This window comes from Mustela lutreola, chromosome 6 (genome assembly GCF_030435805.1).
Source record: "Mustela lutreola isolate mMusLut2 chromosome 6, mMusLut2.pri, whole genome shotgun sequence".
Lineage (NCBI taxonomy): Eukaryota > Metazoa > Chordata > Mammalia > Carnivora > Mustelidae > Mustela > Mustela lutreola.
Genome location: NC_081295.1, coordinates 906,144 through 928,834, shown reverse-complemented (window position 1 = coordinate 928,834; position 22,691 = coordinate 906,144).

Below are 22,691 nucleotides of genomic sequence, written 5' to 3'. Positions count from 1 at the left end.
TGGGTAACTCAGTTGGTTCAGCATTTGCCTTCTGCTCAGGTCATGATCCCAGGATCCTGGGACCGAGCTCCACGCCGGACTCCTTGTTCAGTGGGGAGCCTGCTTCTCCCTCTACCTCAGCCCCTCCCCCTGCCTGTGCTCACTCTAGTGTCAAATGAATAAATAAAATCTTTTTTTAAAAGGGTGTGTGTGTGGATTTACTGCAATAACTGAATAGTGCAGCTGTGCCTTTGAAGGCCACGAGGTATTCTCAGACCCAAGCATGGCCTAGAAAATGAGGAAACCCAGGCTGTTTCCAGTGTCCGCTGACATTCTCACAGCTGGAGTCCCCGCATTTCCACCAGGTCCCCTGGAGGAGTTGGCGGGAGGCCCTGCATTTCCACCAGGTCCCCTGGAGGAGTTGGCGGCCTTGCCTGCCCTGCCGGCTCCCTTCTGCAGATGATGCCTCCAACTGGTGTCCAACCCGAAGGACGATTCTAGAGACACGTGTTTGGGAACAGACGGGAGAAGGGCGGCCACTGAGGGAGACGTTCTAACCGAGCTTGTGCCCTCCTCCAGCTCAAGCATGACGCCAGCCAGCGTTGGTCAGAACGCTAGCCGCTTCCACACCCTCACTGGGTGACCCATGAGAAGTGGGGCCAGACGTGGCTAATGAAGACCTCTTCGTTACTTGTTGGCATCTAGTCTGTGTGGCTGGGAGAGGCCTGTGTGCCAGCATGTCCTAGCGGGGCTCGGGGCACCGTTTGCCCGGACTTCTCAGAGGACCGCTCCACTGTGATAACTCCAGGGTTATCCACACAGAGCCATCAACTGTCCCCATGGCTCTGCATCTGGTGCGTGGCTCAAGAGCACAATGACATCCTAAAGCTTAGCCCTCGGAGGGCAAGCTCATGAACACAGAGCTAACCGTGCAGAGCACCTCCTGCTCATGCAGCTGCCCACGGGTCTTCCGTGGCTGCTGCTTTCGGGTGGCCGTCCTGGGCAGCCCAGCTTATCCACACTGCATGAGCTGAGCCAGAGCCCGAGCTGCACAGACCTCGTGTCCCACAAGCTGAGAAGAGAAGTCAGAGGCCTCCCAACAACCAAGACTCAACTTTTCTACAAAGGCAAGGCCAAGAGAAGAGAGAGCATCACAGAAGGACACCAAAAAGGGGTCACACCCAAACACCCCAAGTCAAAGCTCAGTCCTCGCTGCCTTATGCCACTCTCAGCACACATCTGCTCCTCCCTGTCCCTCACTGTGCCCTGCACGTGCCAATCTTCACCCTCGGACAGGATGCCTGCCCAGGGCGGTGCCAGCTCTGTGCCCTGAAGCCTCGCCAACACACAGAGTGGGCAGAGCTGGTGGCGCTCTCCCTGGCTGTCCGCGGGAAGCCTGCCCGCCCGCCACCAGTCCTCCCGAGCAGCTGTGCGTTGTCACAGGGAGGGCAGGCGTTGACGGAGGTGAGCCCGCCCAGCGCAGAGACTGCTGTCTGTCCCACACGGCTGGCCATGTGTGTCCTGCAGCTCCCGGGTGAGAAGACACCGCGCGGCACACCTTCCAGGAGTCACTGTGGGGTAGAAGCACTGACCTCTGTTCACACGGGGTCATGCGGGACAGCTGTGTGGCCAGGAGCAGTGAGAGCCTGTCCCTGCAGGAGTGCTCTGACACGTTTGTTTCTGAAAATTCAGCCCCAGGGAAGTGTGGGTGAGCAGAGCGGGGCCGTGAAGAGAGAGCTCGGATAACGGCCAGTCTGGGTTCTGGGGATTGGCCATGGCGGCTCGTCCGGACCGCACACAGGACTGAGGCAGCCCCGGGATGGTGGCAGGGACAGGAAGCAGCCTGGGCTCCACACGGCCCCGAGACTGGCCTGGAGCTGGGACCAGGGAGGACCGGCGGCGGGCCCATTAGAGGGACCCCATTGCACTGGGGTCGCAGAGGGCGTCTTACAGACGACACCTCAGAGGGTGGATAACGGTCTCCAGGCCCCTTGGGACCTCTGGACCCCATCCCCGTCCCCAGTCCTGGACGACACAGCTGGAGGGACTTGCCCCCGACCCTGAAATGGTCAGTCGGCAGAGTTTCACACCCAGAAACTTAAGCACCCTCTTGCCTCACTCGAGGGGAGAGCACACGCCCACACCATGCTGGGGAGGACCCCGACCACTGAGGGCTGGTCTCTGCAGGCTCTCGGCAAGGGGACGGACCCTCCAGCGGGGCGAGCTGTCCCAGGCGTGCTGATGGCACCGCTACGAAGACACGGAGGCTCTGGGCCCCAGACTGGAGGACACACCAGCGGCGCCCACAGCTAAGGTCAGGCCAGCCAGGAGGTGCCCCTGCCTCTCGATTTGAGATCTTGGGGACGAAGCACGTGTTTTTACGACTTCGCAGCCGTAGGGCAAGTGTCTCCCCGTCTGGCTCAGACACTGAGCAAACTCTGACGGAGGAGTGCGGCCCGAGACGCCCAGACTCCCAGGAGCCTGGCAGTCATCTGGGGGCACGGTGGATGCTCCTGTGTCCCCAAATAGACCGTTAGGTCATTCTCACCAGCGCCACAAGAGTTCTGGCAAACTGGGAATCACCAGGTGGGAAATAATCATAGGTTATTAATGGCATCTGGATGTGGCCAAGGCAAATAGCACATTGGAAGTTGAAGCAAAAACGAAGTCCAGCATGAAGCCCAGACCAGAGCCCTGGGGAACCGCTGAAGGCCCCATGGCATCCTTCTGGGTGGGGCCAGGGCTGTGGGTGACTTGCCTGGTGTCGCTGGGCAGAAGGGAACGTGTGCTCATGGGAAGACTATCTTAAAGCATTAGGAGAATGTCTTAAGTATAAAATAAAGAGTATTTGAAATATTTCAAGTGAGTTAGTGATTTATCAAAGTCTGAGAAAGGAATCGGGACCCAAGCCTGTCTCAGCAACTTGACATCCTGGCCGCAGACGCAGAGGAACAACTTTTAACTTTTTGTGAAACGGGTCTTAAGGTGGTTGGCGAGCGAGACCCCTACAGGTTGGTGCCACTCGGGCTGAGCCCCGGAGCCCGCCCAGTCTCCCCGCGCTGGGCTCTAGCCTCGCCACGCACCCGAGGCCGCACTCAGTGTACCCTTTGTTCCCAGAGAGAAGGAAAATGTGCAGAAATCCTCAGGGATCCTGGGCCAGAAAGCATGCCTGTGACCCCCCGGCCCCCTGGCCTGAAGCAGGGACAGCCCCAGAGCCCCGGACTTCAGAACAGGTCGACCTGGGGCCACTGACCATGCCATGGGCCACAAAGTGGGAAAGGGATCTCTCCATCAGCATGAGCGAACGTTCCGGGAAGACCCAATGTGCTCCCGGGTGAGTGCTCCTCCACGGCACGTCTGCCTCCCCACAGCTCGGCTCCTGAAATAACACACCCGCCCGCGTGGGCCTCGGTCCCTGCCCCTCCTCGCCTCACCTGGCCTCTCTTTGCTGCCCGCGCTGACCCCTGTCCCAGCTGCCTCCTTCCAGACGCCCTGCGGATGCCCCGTCGGCCGCGTCCGTGCCACCACCATGCTTCACGCTCTTCACAGACCGGGTCACTCCCAGGTGCTCCCTGGTGCACACGCGCGAGCCCACCGCCCCTTCCCGGAACTGTTCTGAGCGCACAGGGACAGCGACTTCGTGGCTCCTGGAAGGCGCTGGCAGGTGCCCACAGGACGAAGGCTTCCAAGATGTCCTGTGAGGAGGACCACAGGTCGGGTGTGGAGAGAGAGCACCAGCCCGGCCCCGAAGACCCAGCACAAAAGAAGGAATGACCGCGCCACACGGCCGCCGGGGAGCAGAGCTGCTAGCGGCTTTGGGCTCCCCGGGAGCTGCCTGCAGAGGCGGCGGGGACAGAAAGCCTTTAACAAGGGCACCTGTCCGTACCTTCCGTCCCGGCAGGAGATGTGCTTACCCTACAGACGCTGCTGCCGAACCCCAGGGGACCACAGGGACGTGACGAGGACCCACACCTGCCTTACCCCCGGGCCCTATGGGGAAGGAGCCCTGAGGAGCCCCAGGAGGGGAGCAGGCAGCCATGTGGCGGGGCCCCGGCCACAGAAGGTGAGCGTGAGGGAGGCGGGAACGGGCTCCGGCTGGGGGAGGGGAGAGAGGACGTTCCTCGTGGGAGATGCCGAGCGTAGCTGCCACTGAGCGGGCAGGCTGAGGTCTCCGCGGCGGTCCGGGACAGGAGCTGGGAACGCAGATGTCCGAGGGCAGTGGGGGCCTCTGCGCAGACACAGCAGTGGAAGGTACTATTCGGGGGTGAACAGGAGGCTCTGATAGCGAGCGCCCAGGGAGCCCCGCATGTGACTCCCCCAGGAGAGATGGTGCTGGTTCGCACGCGGGTAAGCTGGGCGTGGTGGGCGGGCGACCAGATGCCAGATCGGTGAGCATTTCACGTCGCCCACCGGCCTCCCCAAGGCTCTGCTCAGGTCGCCTCTCCAGAGAGCTCGGGACAGCCTGGGGGACATGGCAGCCTAGGCCATCGGTCGGCCGTCCCCAAGTGGAAAGAGAAGCTGGTTTCATGTTGCGACATGAGTTAAGAATAGGCAAACCCGGCAATTTCGTCCGGCAAAACTATACTTTCAGGGTAATGCCTATACTTTATATTTTAAAAGCTCAAATTATTTTTTGACCTGAAAATATATCATCTTGCTGTTGGTTTTCAAGGCCACATCTGTAGCCTCTCATACTCTTTAAAAAAAAAAGTTCCCCTTTAGATAAATGAAGAAAGAAATATATTCCGTCAAGACCGATTCCTGAATGACTTTTCTGTGTCTCCTTGATAAACAGTTTGTGGCGAGGACTGAGCTCGGCTTTGCTCCGGGGAAGCGGCGGGCGTGGGTGCAGTCAGCGGGCAGCGCAGATGCGGGGCAGCTGGAGGCGGCGGGGAGGGGTGCGGCTGAGGATGGCGCGAGTCGTGAGTAACCAAACCAGGTCTCCCACCTCCCAACCACTCAGGCCGCTCCCTACAGAGACGCAGGCTCTTTAGGTCCTTTCTTATTTCAAGCATTCGTGGAAGCGGCGGGTGTGGACCCCCAAGCGTGGTGTCCAGCCCACGACCGAGTATGATCGCAGCAAATAGTCCTGACGGTAGAAATCCCCAACCTCTCACAACGGCACCATCCAGAAGCCACGACTCTTTCTTTTGAGCACTTCGGTCTCCTTGGTGCTGAGAAGTAATGACGGCTGCTTTGAGAGCTTGCTTCCCGGGACATGCAAGAGGATGACGGAGCGAGGCCGCAGCACGGTGCCTGGTCCTCGGAGGAGCTCAGCTTGCACAGTCAGGGATGTCCTCTCCTGCCCCCACACACCTTCTGTAGCCCAGGGGTCGGGGGGACTGCCCCACCTCTGGAGGACGCAGACCTCCCGGGACTCGGCTGCCGGTCACCAGGCACCGCAACCCGCTCACGGGCTTCTGGACCAGCAGCCCGGATTCTGTCTCGCTTGTGGGTAGAATCACGTCCCTGTCTTCCTGCTGCAGCTGCATCTCCTGCTCCCCATGGACCACGGGTGGAGGCAGAATGAGCATGAACTATTTATGAGTTTGATCAATAACCTTGACAAGGGGGTTTGCTCCTGTGGGTCTTAGAAAACAGAGCACGGCATGCTCCCGGGGGTGGCTCTGTGATGAGCGCTGGGCATGGCTGTCCCCGCGGGCCCTCTCAATCACCCACAAAGTCTGCAATGTTGGGGAACAACAGAACAATAGCAGGACCCCCCTCCCCACCGAACCATTGCTGCTTTCACGCCACAGGCCCCGGGGACGCCCTGAGGCCACACAGCTGGGAGGCTCAGACCTATTTGGCTCCCAGGAGGGACCAGGGCAGAAAGTTTCCTACAAAACTTCAGGTTTAGTCAATAATGGATAACAAACATAACCCGTTTATTTTTCTTTTTTGTGGGAATATCTGTTGTTTCAGTCTCCAGAATTGGCTCCGCCAATGGTGAGGCCCACAGTCCCGGATCCACAGACCGGGGTCAGGACCAGCTCACCTAGTGCTCTGCTTGTGACTCGGGGACCCGTCTACCACGTGGAGGGTCTTGTGGTTCTGCGCAGTCTGGGAACGTGCGCCCAAGCCTCCAGCAGCGAGCTGGGACCCAGCGAGCACGCCCCTGCACACACTTCTGGCTTGAGAGGTGAGCTCCGAGAGGGTCCCCACTCTTCCCCACGGGGCCGTCTATTGTAGCAGACGTGCCGCAGGACGCGGTGTGAGTGATGGTCACGGTGTTGAGCTAATAATTCTTCTCCATCCATTGAAAACCAGTATAGGGATTATCCAAGCTTCCGTTCCAGTACCCGGCCACTCACTCCAGTGAGAAGAACACCACTAGGTCTGCGGCCTCCCTGGCCCCACCTCCCTCCCGCCCTCCATCCTGGTCTGCGGGATCCCACGAAGGGTCTTTGCTGCCCAAACTCGCCCGGCACCCACCCCTTCCCGACATTCCAGAGAAGAAAAGACAGCAGAACACTGGAAAGGAGACAGGTGCTCTAAGAAGACGGAGACTTTCCTAAAGAATTGACAAAACAATACAATTTGATCTTTATCAGGACACATTCCGAGGAACTCACTGGATTTCCAGAAGGAGACAGAAGGCTTCGGGTCTGCAGGTCCCTCCACGCTGCACCCCTCCAAACTGCTGCCTCCGGGACCAGCCCGTCTCCCCTTGTCCAGTCCACCCGTAAGACTGCTACAGCTGGGGGCCACTAGTGGGACGCGCCTCGGCCTGAAACCAAGTAAGGGACCATGTTGGAAGCACAGGCAGACTTGTGGTAACTTATGTCAACGAGGGGGTGAAGGAACAGAATGTGTGTCACAATCTCGTCTTTTGTTTCTAGTTATTTTTATGTTTCAATAGCCGACGTGCTGCCCTGCGTGCGACAGACGGTTACGGGACGTGGGACTCCCACAGGGCAAAGGAAAGAGTAACAGCAAGACACCTACCTCTGCTGATATCGTCCCCTCGGCCCGCGGTCGAGCGGCCATCTGCCTGTTTACTGGACGTTTCTCTTCCTTGCCGATGAGGAAGAGGAACATGGCCCATAATTAGGAGCAGCCTCATGAGTTGAGATGATGTGCATTTTCAGAGACACTGGCTCCCTTTTAATTTAATTAATGCAGAAATGCAAACGTGAATGTTTGAGAATCTTTAGCCAGAAGATTGATCTCACAGGAGATAACTTCCTCACAAGCCCAAAGCAACGAGCACTTTCTCGTTCGAGGGAGAACGTGCTGCGTGTGGAGACCCGGCAGCCGACGTGCGGGGGGACCCACAGCCGAGGGGGCACGGTCAGGAGTCAGAGTGACAGCCGCACATGCGAGTGCTGCTCCCTGACGAGCACGCGTGTTTCTCCGCACGTTACCGGAAGCCTCTGGGCCATTGCACCTACGGGGGGGGGGGGGGTCTCTTCTTGGCAAGTCACCCACTGCTCTTGGCAAAGTGCCCCACGTCCCCTCCTCGGGGAGGGCGTCACACTCGCGTGACGGTCACGGGACACATGTGCTTGCCGGTGAGCGTGCGAGTGCCGACCCTGGAGTCGGGGTGTCCCTCCTGCCGTCGACACACCCGTTCTCCGACCGTGTTAGCCCCACTGTACGAGAGGCTCTTCCCTGAGACGGCTGCGTACAGGGACCGGCGGGCACAGCCAGTGCTCCCCAAGCCCGCCCAGGGGCACACCCTGCTCAACTTTGTCGTCAACCGAAACAGCACATGCGCACTAACGTAATTTGGGAGTCGGCGGTCAGGGTAGATTTTTGGGGTCCGAGATAAGAGTAAACCCATATGACCCTTCTCGACAACGGCAGTGAGTTGGGTCAGAATCCTGAAATACTGATCTTTCTATAACGGACGGAAGATATGGATGCTGGGTTTCTGCCTCACAGATAGGCAGACGTGACAGGAAGTCTCTGGTTTTGGAAGCGGCCATCCATGGCTTCCCGGGCTCTAGCAGTACAAGCTTGTGACACACACCGGGGACTGCCCGTCAGAGGAGCTGGTCACCCCGACGTGCTGGGTAGGGCGGTCGACGTGTGCTCAGTACGCAGCGACGAGCACAAGCTTCCACCTGCTCTGTCTCCTGTGACCAGGAAACGTCCATGTTAATCTGACTTCTCTGAAACCCAGCAGAGGTGGGGAGGGCGGGCACGCTGCTGGTCAGATGAAGCCATGTCGCCGCAGGCCCTGGGGCCCTGGGGGTTTGGGCTCAGCTCCTCCCGGAGAGGGGCTCTGTGGGGCCTGGGGACAGAGGTCAGTCCTGCCCCAGTGTCACCAGGCAAGGGCTTTAACAAACAAACAGCACATGGGTCCTACTACTTCCGTCCCCTGAAATGCTCTTGGACCCCACCTTTGCTCACCAGCAGGACAAAACCTTTATTCTGCTGGGAGCCAAAATGTTTTCAGATCACTTGTTTGTTGTTGGTCTTACTTGGCGGCTCCTTTTCGTCTGTGCAAACAGTGTGATAGTATTTGGAATTTTGTTTGCAAGGGATTGGGAGTGATTTGCAATGACCAATTTTGTGTTCACAGAGTAAGAAATGTTGTAGGACATCAGGAGAAACAAGGCTAGCAGATCACGAACACAAGATCTTCCCACCCGGCCTCAAGGGGTTGGGAATTTTCATTCAGGATTATTCCACCAGACAGAAAGAAACAGCCTAATGCTGACTGATCGCTCTCCGAAAACACGACCGGGGTCCAGGGGGCACTGTCAGAGTAATTCTGGAAGGGCCAGTTATGGAAGCCGCCCCTTCGTTCCCTCGTTCCTCTGCATTTGGTCAGCGAGAATGACCGCCCATGGCATGTTTATCAGCCCAGCCTCGGGGTTTGTGAGTCTGCGGGCGGACATCTCCCACTGAGAGGCATCAGTTAGGTGCTTCGTGGGAAACCCTGTGATGAAACCCAGATCTGAGGGCAGAAGACCCAGCTGTCACGGCTCCTCATGCAGTGGGCCTGGCTGAGCCTCAGCCCGGCTCTGAGCAGCCATCGTGAGGCCACGAAATGCACTTCTGAGTCAATAAAATTAGCAAAACTACGTCATGGGTTTTGGCGAGGTACATTAATTAATACGCGAGGCTCCCGGTGTGTGTGACACCTGTGTGACTGATTATTAGGGTTTGGTTGTCAATATCCTGACGTTAATGTTCTTGACTCTGGTGCTTCCGCTTAAGAACTGCCTCAGGGAACCGGGAGGCTCAGTGGACTCTTAGTTTCAGCTCAGGTCGTGACCTCAAAGTCATGGGATCGAGCCCTGCATTGGGCTCCGCGCTCAGTGCAGTCGGCTTGACATCTCTCTCTCTTTCTCTCTGCCTCTGCCCCTCCCACCCATGGTCTGTCTGTTTCTGAAATAAGTAAATAAATCATAAAAAAAAAAAAAAACACTGCGTCACTCCGGCAGCCCAGCCCACAGCAGAGGGGGAGGAAGACTGTCCTTCCCTTCCACAGGGAAGTCTCAGTGTGACAACGGCCGTCCCCATGCTGTGAGCGCAAGGGAAGAGGAGACGCTCTTCCGAGGCTCCTGGTGCCTGAGGACAGCAAATGGCAGTACTGATCTCATTGGTTATCCCCCAAATATAACATCAATCAGTAATCAATAATTTCCTACCAAAGAATCACAGGATTCAGTGGCAAGAATCCATCTTTGGAAATGTTGATATGGAAAGATATGAAATGGAAATTGGTGGTAACAAGTTCTTTTGTTTAGACCGATCTCTTCTTTTCTCTGGTGCTAACCCTTCCCAGGAGCCTGCCCTCCCCTCCGGGGAGCCGTCTGGAATCCACGGGCGTGTGCTTATCTCCCTTCACTTGCCTCCCAGCTAAGGCCGGGCCGACCGTGAAGACGCTGGAAGCTCCTCCTTATAGTAAAGGCCGTTTGTTACAGAGGAGCCCCAGGGCGGCCGCCTTGCTCCACGGGAGGCTCCCGGTGTGTGCCTGGGACGGGGAGCTTCTCCCACACCCCCTAAATGTCTTCCAGTGGCTTCGTTTTCTGCGCAGATCCTCCGGATTTGGTTTCTCTCCTGAGGAAGGTCTGCAGAGATTCACAACAAGCTTTTCAGGGGACGTTTCATGAAGAATCTCAGGGCGTTTGAAACACCCCACAGACTCCAGGCCCCATCCTTCCTCTGGGAAGCTGGGAAGAACTGCTTCTCAGTAAACACCGCCCAAGACTTCCTTTTAATGGGGTCGAGTCGTGTGTGACTGTGGCCCAGGTTGTTCCTGCGCCCACCAGTCCCCGACATCACCCTGCAGACGTTCTGCAAGCAGTTTCCAAGCTGAGTTAATAGTTGTGGGAACTCATTCAATAGAAACAGCTTCTAAGGAAGGATCCGGCCAGCGAGCTCATGCCAGTTCCTGGAGCGCATCTCTCCGACCCCTTCCGGGCCCCAAGGGACAGAAACTCCACCCCCAGCAGCTCAGCCCAGCCTGTCTCCTGCTGGTCACTCTTATTTCCCCTCTGCCCCCTTGTCAAACACGAGGGGGAGATCCTCCATGAGGACCAGCCGGCGTCTGTGTGAGCCCCATCCTGACCTCCCACAGCCGTACCCACTGAGCCTCCTCGGTGCCTACGGGTGTCCTTAGTGGTCCCTTCCGCTGTCAGGATGCCTCTCAAGCATGGCTTCCGCAGACACCCCAGTCACCCCGCCCACCCCAGAAGCCAGAGTCACCCCCTCTCTCCTCGCCATGATTGTCCTTCCCAGAACTCCCAAATTAGCACAGACCTGGTCACCCACCCTGTTGGATGCTGGTGGGGCTCCTGAGGGTACGGGTGCTTCTGGAAGCGTGGTCCCAGTGCTCTCAGCAGATGGGCCCCTGGCCACCTAGGGAGACACCTGGCAGACAGGTCTCAGCCTCCGGGCTCAAGGGTCTTCTGGGGTGGCTTCAGGTGCCAGAGAGCCGGCTTGATGTCAGAGTATGGAGGGATGCACAGCAGGGGGAGGGAGACGCGGCTGCTCCCACCCAGAAGCGGGACATCTATCTCCCAGGGGGTGGCGACTTCCAGCCTGGCTTCACGGCAGAGCAGGGTGACTGTGCGGGGTCCCAGCTCCTCGGCTCCCTCTTCAGCCAGGCCACCTGTCAGCTGCATGAGGCGTGATGCTGGCTGGGGACTGCAAGCCACGTGGGCCCCACCGGCTGGGCCCGAGGGCCTCTGGGTGGAGAGAGGCTGTGACAGAAGGAAGGATCCTGACCCCCCAGGCAGCTCCAGGTCCCTCCGTGTCCCGCACCTGCTCAGGGGGTTCCTCGTGCCGGGTCACTGCTACAGGGACAGCAACCCCAGTGAATCCACCCTGCCTAGAGGTGTCAGCCCCAGTGAATCCACCCCTCCTGCCCAAGGACTGAGCTCAGCACCGTGGCTGCCTCCCCCCTCCCCATCTGAGCAGACCCAAGCCATCCCATGGCTTCCTCAGTGTTGTCCCATGTCAAGGCTTGGAACTGAGCTAAAACAACACTCACCAAAGGGCTTTAAGTAAGAACCACCCTCAGAGTTCAGTTTTTAAGAGCTCATTCAGCTGTTCGGTGAGAAGGGAGGGTTTGCAGGAGAGGCGGAACCCCGGCCCGCGGCGGGCAGACGCGGGAGGTGAGGCACAAGGGTGGTGGGCACAGCGGGGAAGTCTGCAGGCCACACCAGTGCCTTCTCCGGGTGCCCTAAGTTAGGATGTGGCTCCAAGGGAGGCCACCTTCTGAGACTTTCCTTATAAAAAGGGACGCCACGTGGAGTCTGGCCGTGGCACGTTTCACAAGAGGCGTGCATGGTTCCGGGCGAGCATTCACTTACCCTCAGCCATGATCTGTGAGAATCGAGTCGGGATGAAGAAGGAAGGGCTCAGAGACAAGCAGCCGCCAGGGTCCTCTGTGCCCACAGCAGTTCTGGGGAAGGACGGAGCATGTGTCCTGTCGTCACACAAAGGAAGTTCTGCTTCCCAGGGTGTTTCGCCCTCAGAAAAGTTACATCGGACACACTTTACCACGAGAAACATAAAGACCGTAAACTCCTGGGAAGACAACCCTTCCTCCACTCTGGATGGCCAGCGGCACGTGCTGACGGGTTCTCTCACGCTGACCTCTCCCAGAAAGTCTGATCCTTGTGCTTTGGCGTCCGCACGCAGAAGGGCAGTCTGTTCCACCCGCTGAGGACAGGAGGCATGGACGATGCCAGATCACCACTGGGCTGTGACACGGGGCACAGCCTTGGGCCCGGCCAGAACCCCCCAGACCTGCATCCCCCTGGGTGGTCACCGCACGCTCTGGCGGACAGCGGGGGCAGCTCCCGAGCACGATGCACGGTGCTGCGGCTCGCTGACCGTGGACGAGCTCATTCCGTCTCATTGCTCTGGTGCTCACGGCTTTCTGACTCCGCAGACTGAGTTACAGGGTCCACAGCTGGGTCAGGGCATCTGTGCGACACGGCGCTGGCGCGGCGCTGGCCTGACGCTGCTTGGCCTTCCCTGACGGGGCTGTCTCCGGGTTTCCCCGGCCTCCGGACCTTTCTGAGGCTGGGGTGTGACTAGGGCATGGACCTCTCCGGCTCTGCGTTCAAGCCAGACAGCTTTGCCGTCAGAGACGAGATCTATGGAATTTGGTAGGTTTGTCGCCGCCTCTTGATGCTTCCTTTATCCAACCTGTGTCTGCGTCGTCCCGCCACTGATGACAGCACCGAGCGGAGTCTGCGTCGTCCCGTCACTGATGACAGCACCGAGTGGACCTGGTTGCCAAAATACCCCACTCTTTGTACCATCTTCTGCCCTGGCTGGCGTGGGGGAAACTCGAGACCAGGCATTCAACTCAAGCCCATGTCGGTCCGCAGGCTGAGCTGCCCGCCCCCGAGCCTCCTCCGGCTTCTCGGAGAAGCTTCCTGAGCACAGCCCAAGGGACAGGCGTTCAGCCAAGGCTCAGAGGGCCCACAGGCAGCGACCTTAGATGCCACATTCGTGCTCTTTCTCCTGGCCTCCCTCCACCCCCACCCCACTCATCTCTCAGGGTTGGTTTGAGGCTTCACAACCAGGGAAAAACACTCGTACATGCAGAGTCTGCATTTCAACATCAGTGATTTCCATCATACATCCGATGATCTGAAGAAAAACCAAGAGGTTTAGTCTTTCCTCTTGCTTTACGGAGAAGCTTGGCCCGCAGACCATGTGGGAGAGAGCCTCCTAGAGCAGCTGGGGAGAGGTATTCTATTCTCGGCAGGCTGAGAAGGCTGAGTCTCCCCGAGCCCCCCACGGAACACAGGCCCTTTCAGCCAAACCTGCTTTCTCAAGGTAACTAGAGCCGTTTTCACGTCCGATATCTCTCCACGTACAAATATGTGAAATAAGGTCCCTGTCCCTGATGGACTTCGGTCTAGTGAAGGACAGGTTCACACATACTTGCAATGCAACGTCGTAAATATTCCTTTGCATTGTTGACGCGTAATAGCCTTGAAATTAGAGCATACACTTTGCTTGTGGGAAACCATAAGCCCATCTCAGTGGGACCAGGACTGGTCTAACCCGTTGAACTGATAGCCTTTGTGTTCCAGAGTGTCAACAACATGGTAGGTGGTGCGGACAGACGGATCACACGGGGTTTTTCCTACCAACGAAATCTGGGGTTATTGGGGTCGTATCACTGCAGCAGGGAGAAGACACGGCTCCGCTCGTGAACGCAGACGGGCAACCCCGCGAAGCTACTGTTGCGCGTCGACTGCTTTGTTACAATGTTCCCTCTCCCTCCATCTGTCACTGTGTGTAGTGTAGCGATACAAGAAATTAAAGAGAAAATGAGGAAGATATTTTTCAAGCTTTCAAAATCCAAATATTAGCAGTCACAATTATTTTACACAAAAAGATCCGTGCACGATAACCAGCCCCAGATCCTTGCTCAAATTTGGAGACACACTTAGGGGACTGAAGAACCTGCTGAGTTTTTTGTTCTCACTCTCTACAGCTAGGAAATAAAGTCCCTTTCCGTGTAGAGTTAGCAGCCCTGCTAGGTCAGGCCCTGGGAGCCTAGGACCGGCCCCTCCAGCCTGTCCAGGCTGAGGAGAACAGGGGTGGGGGTCTGTTTGGGGACCAGACGAGAAACACTCAGTAACTGCAAAGCACAACCACGTTTAAGGCGGAACCAGTAGACTGTTTCATTTTGGGGCGTCAGGAGCCAAACTGTTACATGAGGTCAAAACACACGTTTGTCACCAGCACGTGAGACTTCACTGCCGTTTCCGTGGGCAAACACAGGGCCCGACGGCGCCCGCCAGCCGCAGCAGTCAGCTTGCAGGACGGCCCGCGCGTCCAGGCCAGCGTCGCCCTGTGACTTTTCGTGCGGCGCCGATGATTGGGATCCCCTCACAGGAGTGAGTCCACTCCGCGAGGTCCTCTTCTCTCTGGTGCAAAGAGCGAAAGACCCACGAAGACCCTGGCTCCCAGGCAGGGTCCGACATGCCGCTGCTGGAGGGCAGAGGGAATGAACGACACGTGTCCCTTTATGACTTGTGCCCAGAGGGTTTTCTACGCTCGTGTGTGGCAGCTTGTCCTCTGTTGGGTCTGCTTACCTTCCTGGTTCTGTCTGCCCCACGCTCCCACACGTGCAGTAAGCCTTCCTCAGGCCAAGCTGGACGTGGCACCCTGGGTCACCCCACATGGCCAGTCCCCCCGGCCCCGCACCAACCCTGACCCCAGGCACGCACATCTGTTGGCCAGGCCCCGGGGGTCGGTGCTCTCCCACAGCAGTGGAGCTGAGGAGACAAGGGTCTGGGTTTGCATGTGGGGAGCCTTGTGTGAGGTCACAGGCGATCAGCCCCAGGAACCTGGGCTCTTCCTAGCTTGGCACATCCCAGTGGCTCTTTTCTGGGAAGTGGGATCTTTATGTTACTTATCTAAGGTAAATGTTGAAACTTTCCATTTTATAACAAAGTAAAAGATAGATGTATTCTCACTAGCCATTAAGGAAACCACAAATGACTTAATGTTTGTTTGTTTGTTTGTTTGTTTTTCAAAGAAATGCTTTTTAAGTCATGTTTTGGCAAGTAATATCATAGCTATTTCTGGGTTTTGAGCTTTTCTTGACTAAGGTTTCTGGACTAAAGATGTTGAAGACTACTTCAGTTTAAAAATTAGAGAATATACGAAACACCACATTAAGGTCAAGAGCCCAAGAGCCCAAAGCTATGAAAGGTAGCTTATGGTCACGCACAGGAAGGGTAAAAGCCCAAGAGCCGCGGGAGCAGAATCAGGGATCCTGACCCCCCCCCCCGTTTGCTTGAAGCTCACGCACAGTCTCTTAATGCATCCGCTGAGGCCCCCGTTTACAGAAAAAAATCATTCCGTCTTCCTGGACCAGCTCATTTGTTATTAAAACTAAGTGAGAAAATAGGGTTTGCAATGTCTAGTTCCTTTCCGTAAGTGAGTGGCATTTTCAGGTTAACGTCGCCGCACCCAGAGGCATTTCCCTTCCTCACCTTGCCACCAAGCAGGACAAGCAGCGGGAGGGTGGTGGGGGGCATTGGGAGAACAGGCAGAGACCCCACAGAGACCCCCTGCCTCCCTCAGCCTCCAGGGTCATGCTCTCACCCGGCCGAAGGCCTGTCTGGACCATTCTCTGAGCTCCGGGCCCTCATTAACGCTACAGTGAGATCGGGAAGGCGCTGCCCAAGGACGCCGTCTCCCGTGGGGAGGCAGGACAGAAGGCCTGTGCTCAGGGGCAACATGTGCGGGAACGGCTCGCGTGGCCCTTCTCGGCCTCGGCACACGTCCTCCCACTGGCCCAGGGCCGCCCTCATCCTCACGCTCTGTCTCTGTGAACGTAAGCCCGTGACCGGCCCGTGTGTGTGTGTGTGTGTGTGTGTGTGTGTGTGAGATCTCACCCTCCGCATCTGAGGAGGCGCCGCCTCCCCATATCCTGCTCCTTCAGCCCCGCGGGGCAGATGCTGTCTGCTCAGGGCCACTGGCTTCCCCTCCCCCAGTGCCAGGGCTCTGCAGAGACGCACAGGAACACCAGGCCTTCTCTGCTCTGCCGGTCACCCAGGGGAGCGATCTGCAGGGCTCAGGCAAGGCCGAACAGATGCTGTCGCAGGACAGAGGGGACCAGGCCAGGGCGACGGGACTCCGGCTCCAGGTCCCCCGCCGAGTCCCACTCAGTGTTCCCAGGTCCTGAGCTCTATGACCTGGTGACTCTGTTAGAACAGTCCCCAGATCTTGCAAAAGCAGCCACGCCTACATGGGGTCAGGATCGGGGTTCGGCGCTAGACAGGGGAGGAAGGCCGAAACGGCACAGCTCCACCACGGGCCCGGGGCTTCCTTCACGGGCGGTGCACCCCACAACAGAAGATGGGGCCCTCCAGGGACAGGACCCTCCCAGACACAGGCTGCGCCTCAGGAGTCCCAGCACACAGTGGAAAATGTTATTTTGAACTCTAAATGGTGACTTCTAAGCTGGGCCCAAGGGAGGCCAGTCTTTGGGGTGAACATGGCAGAAGCTGAGCTTGGACGCCAGGGCACGCTGTCAGGGCTGGGCAGGCCATGGGGGCCGCGTCCCGGGCAGGCACCTGGGTGAAGGACTGAGCACAGTTGGAGGACCGCTGCTCTGTGAATGCCTGGACATGCCCCGTCCTGCCCGGGACGGACCATCTGGGCAGAACTGTCCCCACCACAGGAACACCTGAGCTGCGGCCACACCCTCGGACCTGCGCTGTGGGAGCCCCAGCCCCTGGGCTGCCTCCGTCCCTCCTGCCCCGCATGCCAAACAGATGACCTCTGCCCTGAGCCCCTTGCGAACCCTTTCTTCCTGATCAGCCCACAGGTGAGGGCCACCCAGGGCCAGGGGACAGGAGTTGGACAAATGCCCTGACTCCTTTCCTTCCCCAGGACCATCTGGCTCCTCCAACAGCCTGGGGACTGCTGGGCTGGGGTGTCCACAGTGATTCGCACTCTGGGTGTGGGTGTTAAGCCTCTCACTTCCCAGCTCCCGGTCCAGATTCCCAGAACCACCCTCCAAAACAGATGACCTCATCCACGCCCGTGGCCACGCTCCGCTTCAAGGCAAGCTGGCTAAGACAAAGCCCAATTGCAAAGTTTTCTTGGTTATCAGAGAATCAACCCGAGGAAACTAATCTTTTGTTATCATAAAAGCTGTAACCACCCAATTGTGATAAGCATCACAGCATGACTGCCCGGTCCTCGGAGGATGGGGCCGTCTGGGCATTTGCCTGCTTCCCGGGAGGCCCGCTGGCCGGCCCCGCGGCCAGCCTCCCTCCCCGCCGCCCCTTCTTCTAGGCTCTACGACTCACCACCCTCTTTCCAAGAGCACAGTCATCTCTCAGCAAATCAACCTACAGAGGAACACATTGAAACTTTTACAATGCATTCCTGTGCAAGGTTACGCCCAGGACATTCTGGTTAGCTTTTGGGTGTTTCTGAGAAGCTTCTGCATCTCCTTCAGAGGCTGCTGCCTGGGGAGTTCAGCCCCTGACTGGCCGCCTCACCCATCCCGGGCTCACGGCTCCCAGCTCCATTCTCCCACGCACAGAGCGCCCTCGGCTCCCACACCTGCCCAGGGCTGGCCAGGGCCGGGGTATAGATCATCCGTGAGACGCGGAGAGGGGCCCTGAGCCCCGCCGAGCCCCGAGCCCCGAGCCGTCCTGTCTTCCTTGGCCTTGTTCTGCTTCTGCCGACACCCAAAGGACATTCTCCTCGGAAAGAGGTTCCATCGCAGAAGGCTGTTTGTGAAGCCTGTCTGTCTGTCCGTGCAGCACCCAGGGGGACCCAGCAGGTGCACACCCGTGTCAAGTCACCTGTCACAGCCGCGAGGGCTGGAGAGTTTTCATCCAGACCCCCTCCTGTTTTCAGTTCTTTTAGGAATTTGGTCCTAAGAATTCTTGGTGGGAGCTTGCACTTTTTCTCATAAGACAGACAGCAGTGTGAGGGGCGAGACAAAGCTGGAGGCTCGCTCCCTGCCACCGGGGTCTTTGCTTTGAGACCCCTTCTGTGGGTCTTCCTCCCCCGCTCAGGATCTTCTAGGTCAGGCCCAGATCCCGAGCTCTGCAGGCCGCTGACGGCCGTCCTGCGGGCTGAGAAAGAGCCGAAGTACAGGGCGACCTCACACGGTGGCTGACTCCCCTCCCGTGAGCCCGGGGCCCAGTTCTTCCCGCAGAGCCCCTGCAGGGAGTGCCGCCCAGTTCCCTGCGGCCGGGGCTCGGGCTCCCCATGCTGGCTCCGTGCTCGGCAGCTCCGGGCGCCGGCTCTTCCTCCAGACTCCCCCGTGGCTCTCGGAGTCCGCGTCCTCCACCTGTGGGGCACGTACCTCTCTCCTGCCCGCAGGCTCCCGGTCGCTTCTCACCAACCCCCTTCTCCAAATCACCTCATGCCCAGTTTCGGTCACTGCTACTGCCTTTAATAGCCTTTAATTCCAGCAGTGACCCCGTAAGGAATGTTACCGCTGTCATAAAAGACGGGAACCTGAGGCTCAGGGGACTAGAGATGCCGTCCCGGACGCACGCAGATGGCTGGGTCATGGCGGTGGCCACGAGGGCTGCAGAGCCATGGGCTGCCTGACGTGGGACGCGACGCTGGAAGTGTCCCAGCATCTCCCAGGCTGAGGCTAGTAACATTCCACGTGAAGAACAACAGGACTGCGTTTCACGGGCTGCCTGCTGTCTGCGGGCAGCTCTGCTCGGAGCCGTGCAGCCACCCGGGCGTCCCCCGGGGAAGAGTGTTTGTCTGAGTCTGTGTCTAGGTCTTTGCCGTGTGTGCGCAGGAGTAAACTAGCAGGACCAAATGGCATCTCTGTGTCTAACTTTCTGAAGGACCGCCATGCTGCTTTCCATAGCAATGGATCTTCTAATAAAGCAATAAATAGCACAGGGCGCCTGGGTGGCTCAGTGGGTTAAGCCTCTGCCTTTCGCTTGGGTCACGGTCTCAGGGTCCTGGGATCAAGTCCCGCATCGGGCTCCCTGCTCAGCGGGGAGCCTGCTTCTCCCCCGCCTCTGCCTGCCTCTCTGCCTGCTTGTGATCTCTCTCTATCTCTCTCTCTCTCTCACAATAAGTAAATAAAGTCTTTTAAAAAAACTAAGGTGTGCTCCCATTTTTTAACCTCTGAAAGACATGGCATTAGAAAAGAAAGACCTTGGGAGTTAAAAAAGAAAAAAGAAATTATCTGAGAAGACTTTGAATGAGCCATTATGGCATTCTAGCGATGGGTTCCAGAAGGAGCAGATCTCGGCCCCTTTAACAAGAGACACGCGACAACCTGGAAGGCAGCCCGTGGCACAGAGGCTCCCCGGAGGGACCTGCAAACCTGCGTCCTTGTCCTCTGGTGCGGGACAAGCCTCAGTCCCAGCTGAGTCTCCCCAAACACAGACGGAGACTCTGGAGTCGGGGGATCCTCCTGACGTGAAGCTCCTGCCCCTCCTTGCAGAGTAGCTAGAGGCCGGGCTTCTTACCTGCGCCGGGACGACGTCCAAGGACACCGTCCTCCGTCCCTCCGGAAGGCCTGTCCTCATGAGGTGGAGCGTGTGCATAATATTCAATGCAACCTTAAATACATCGCTTGAAATATCCCACATTAAACATATAGTAGCGCATTTAATATAAATGTCTTGTTTAATAATGTAATTTGCTCCTGAAACCATATCAAAAAGAAAAATAATTCCATCTTCAAGCAGGAAAGATTACATGCAATTTGTCCCAACCCAGAATAACTAAGCAATTTTCACAAATAGAAAAATAAATCCATGGATAAAAGAAAAACCCTATAAAAATAATAATCAGCAATCTGAAAGTGAATAAATACCATATAAAATAAAATGTAATTAAGTTTTATTATGCAAACACTTTTTCTTCTTTCTACTCAGTTTTTTTTTTTTTTTTTTAGATGCGTGCAGCTAACTTGCAGTCAGACTGTCCTTTTAACGTAAAGTTAGAGCAGAGAGAAAACCCACTGGGACAGCGCGAAGGTGAGTCCCCATGTGTCCCGAGGGCATGGGGCAGGCAGGCAGACAGGGCCGGGAGCTGGGGGCTCCCTCCTCCTCGGTCCTCCTGGGCAGTGGGCCCCAACTCTGACCGTGCTGTGTCCACCCGTGGGCACTGGGCCTAGCTGTGATCCAGGCGATGTCCTGACTACAGCCATGCTGCCGAGGTGTCGGCTCAGGGCATCTGCCGGACACTGGGGAGTCAAAAAGTCACTCCTCACAATGCATTTGATGTGTTGGGGTGAAACAGCCGTTCTGGGGGGAAAGCAATGTCTGGCAGGGGTGGGAGTTTTCCGGCGCTCTCTGCCCGGAGGGGGGGCTGGAAATAGTCTTCGAGCCAGGCCTGCGGCTACCAGGCCCCGTGACCGCCCAGCGGCCGGGCCGCCCGCCTGTGCAAGGACTGTGAGGGTCAGCTGGCAGCTGTGGACGGACACTTGGCAGCTCAGGACCCAGATGCCTTGGCAGGAGGGCCCCCCGGCTTCCCCAGCACGGACGGGCCCTCGCCGGGCTGAGGATGTCTGCTCCCGTCCGCAGACCTCACCTCCCCACAAGTCCCTCCCCTGGGAAGGGGCTTGGCCAGGCTCGGGCTGTCCCCAAAAGTCCAGGGTTGTTCCCTCCCACACTGGGTTTCCAGGCTGGAACCTGGTCCCATCTGTCTGACGATTTTCCGCCCTTCACAGAACCCTGCACGGCGGATGCTGGGTTTGGGCTCCACGGTGGGCCCGGGCCTCAGGGGTGTGCGTGACGGTGCGTGGGGGCGTGCGTGGCAGTGCGTGGCTTCTCTGCAAGCCCCCAGCCCCTTCTGCTGCCGGGGCCAAAACTCAACTTGGAGAAACTCAGACAGAGCAAACCCTGCCTGAGACGTCGAAACCCACAGAAACCCCAGGAAGGCCCCATTGAACCCACAGCAGGAGCGGACGGCTGCTGGTGGCGGTGAGGGGCGGGGCTCTGTCCCAGAACCGTGTCCCCTGCTGACCATCCGGACCCCCCTCCGGATCCTCGTGAGTCAGGCTGTGCACTGCCTCGTTCACCGGCGGGCGCGCAGCAAGGGCGTGGGCACCGCACCCTGCAGGGGCAGCTCCTTCCACAACAAACCGCCCATCGGAGACCCATGCATTGCGCCAGGCGGGAAGCTTGCCCAGAAGGGAATGAGAGACCACACGGGAAGCTTCTCCGCGTGACGCGTCCCGGTTCAGCGATGCCGCGCTTCTGTCGATCACAAACCCTCGGTCCCAGGAGGGTGGGCCCCAGGGGCCTCGGACAGGGAGAGGAGCAGCCCGTGGACTTCCACCATCGATCATAAAACACAACGTGTGTTGAGACGCCTCTCAGTCGCATGCCAGCCCCCTGAGCACCCGCACAAGACGCATCGTTATGATTTCTCGAGTCAGATGTGCTAAGCCCCTCCGCCAGGCCCCTGCAGACCAGCCTGAGTCACTTCCCTGACTTGAGGTACAGAGACCTGGTCTCTCCCTGCACATTTGTGTCACAAAAATCACCATTTCACCTCCCAGATCAGAGCAGGGTCCCCCCCCGCGTCCCCAGACAGCCTGCCGGCACCTGGTTGCTCCGACGCGTGCTTCCCGCCTCTGCCCCATCCCTGCCTCCCCGAAACCCTGGGAAACCCCACGAGTCCCGCCCTGGAGCGGAGCTCGTGTGTGTGTGTGTGTGTGTGTGTGTGTGTCCGCGCAGACCGACGTGCGCTCCTCTCTCGTTTGGGTCGGGAGCTGCTCGGAGACACGCGGCTGCTCAGTGGGGGAGGGGGCTCCTGTGTCGCTAGTGTCCCTCCGGTCCAACCACTGCACGCCTCTGCCCTCCCGCTCAGCTGAGGAGCGCCAGGAGGGAAGGGGCGCCCGGCGACCAGGTTGTGCTCCGCTCTGGCCGCTGATGGAACCCGCGAGGTTGGCCCTGAGTGGAGTCGCTTCCTCCATGCAGCCCCCGCGCCTACACCTTCGCCTGGGAAGGGCAGAGGGGAGACCTTCACCAGAACGGGCTCATGTTGAGGGGGGCAAGGCATCAACTCTCCCCTGCTGGGGCTTGGCTCCCTCCACCCCACTGGAGGCCCTGCTACTTCTTTTTAAAAAAGGGAGAGAGATTCATTTATAGAAAACCTTTTTACAATTTATTTCCTGTTGTTAATCCTCAAAGTATAAAAATGAGGCTCTAGCTAAATGCAGGGTTTCCGTGGTGAAATGTTGACCATGTGAACAAATAAATAAGTATTTACAGTCTTTGGCAGAAAGAATGAAGTGTCCTCAATCTGGAAGAGAAGTGTGTTCAAAAAACATAAATAATATACCAAAAAACTGTGGTACAGTCTAAATATTCACATCGGCTCCCACGGCGCCGTGTTGTTTGGCTAGGGACGCCAACACGGCGGTTTCCGCGGCCTCCGTGACCGTCCCGTCCAGTCCGAGCTCCAACGCCCCTGTCCTGGGGACGCGGCTCCACAGAAAAGTGCAGCAAAACAAAAAATCCACCTCGAAGGAAGCAACGTGCGACTTTATCAAATGGAATGTGCCCGCCGGGACCAAAGCTGTGCGTCCTCTCTAGCATACATGGACATACGGGCACGGTCAGCGGAGAGGGGAGCAGGACTTGCCTCAGACAAGACCAAGTTCTCTTCTCAAGCCCCTCACGTGGAGTGAGATTGTTACTTTCTGTGGAAAGATCGTGCAATTTAAGGCAAAGAACAAACACACGCGAATTTGTGTAAGTTACGCACGTTACGTGCGACACACACGTGACGCACGACACTCGTATGACTGGTTA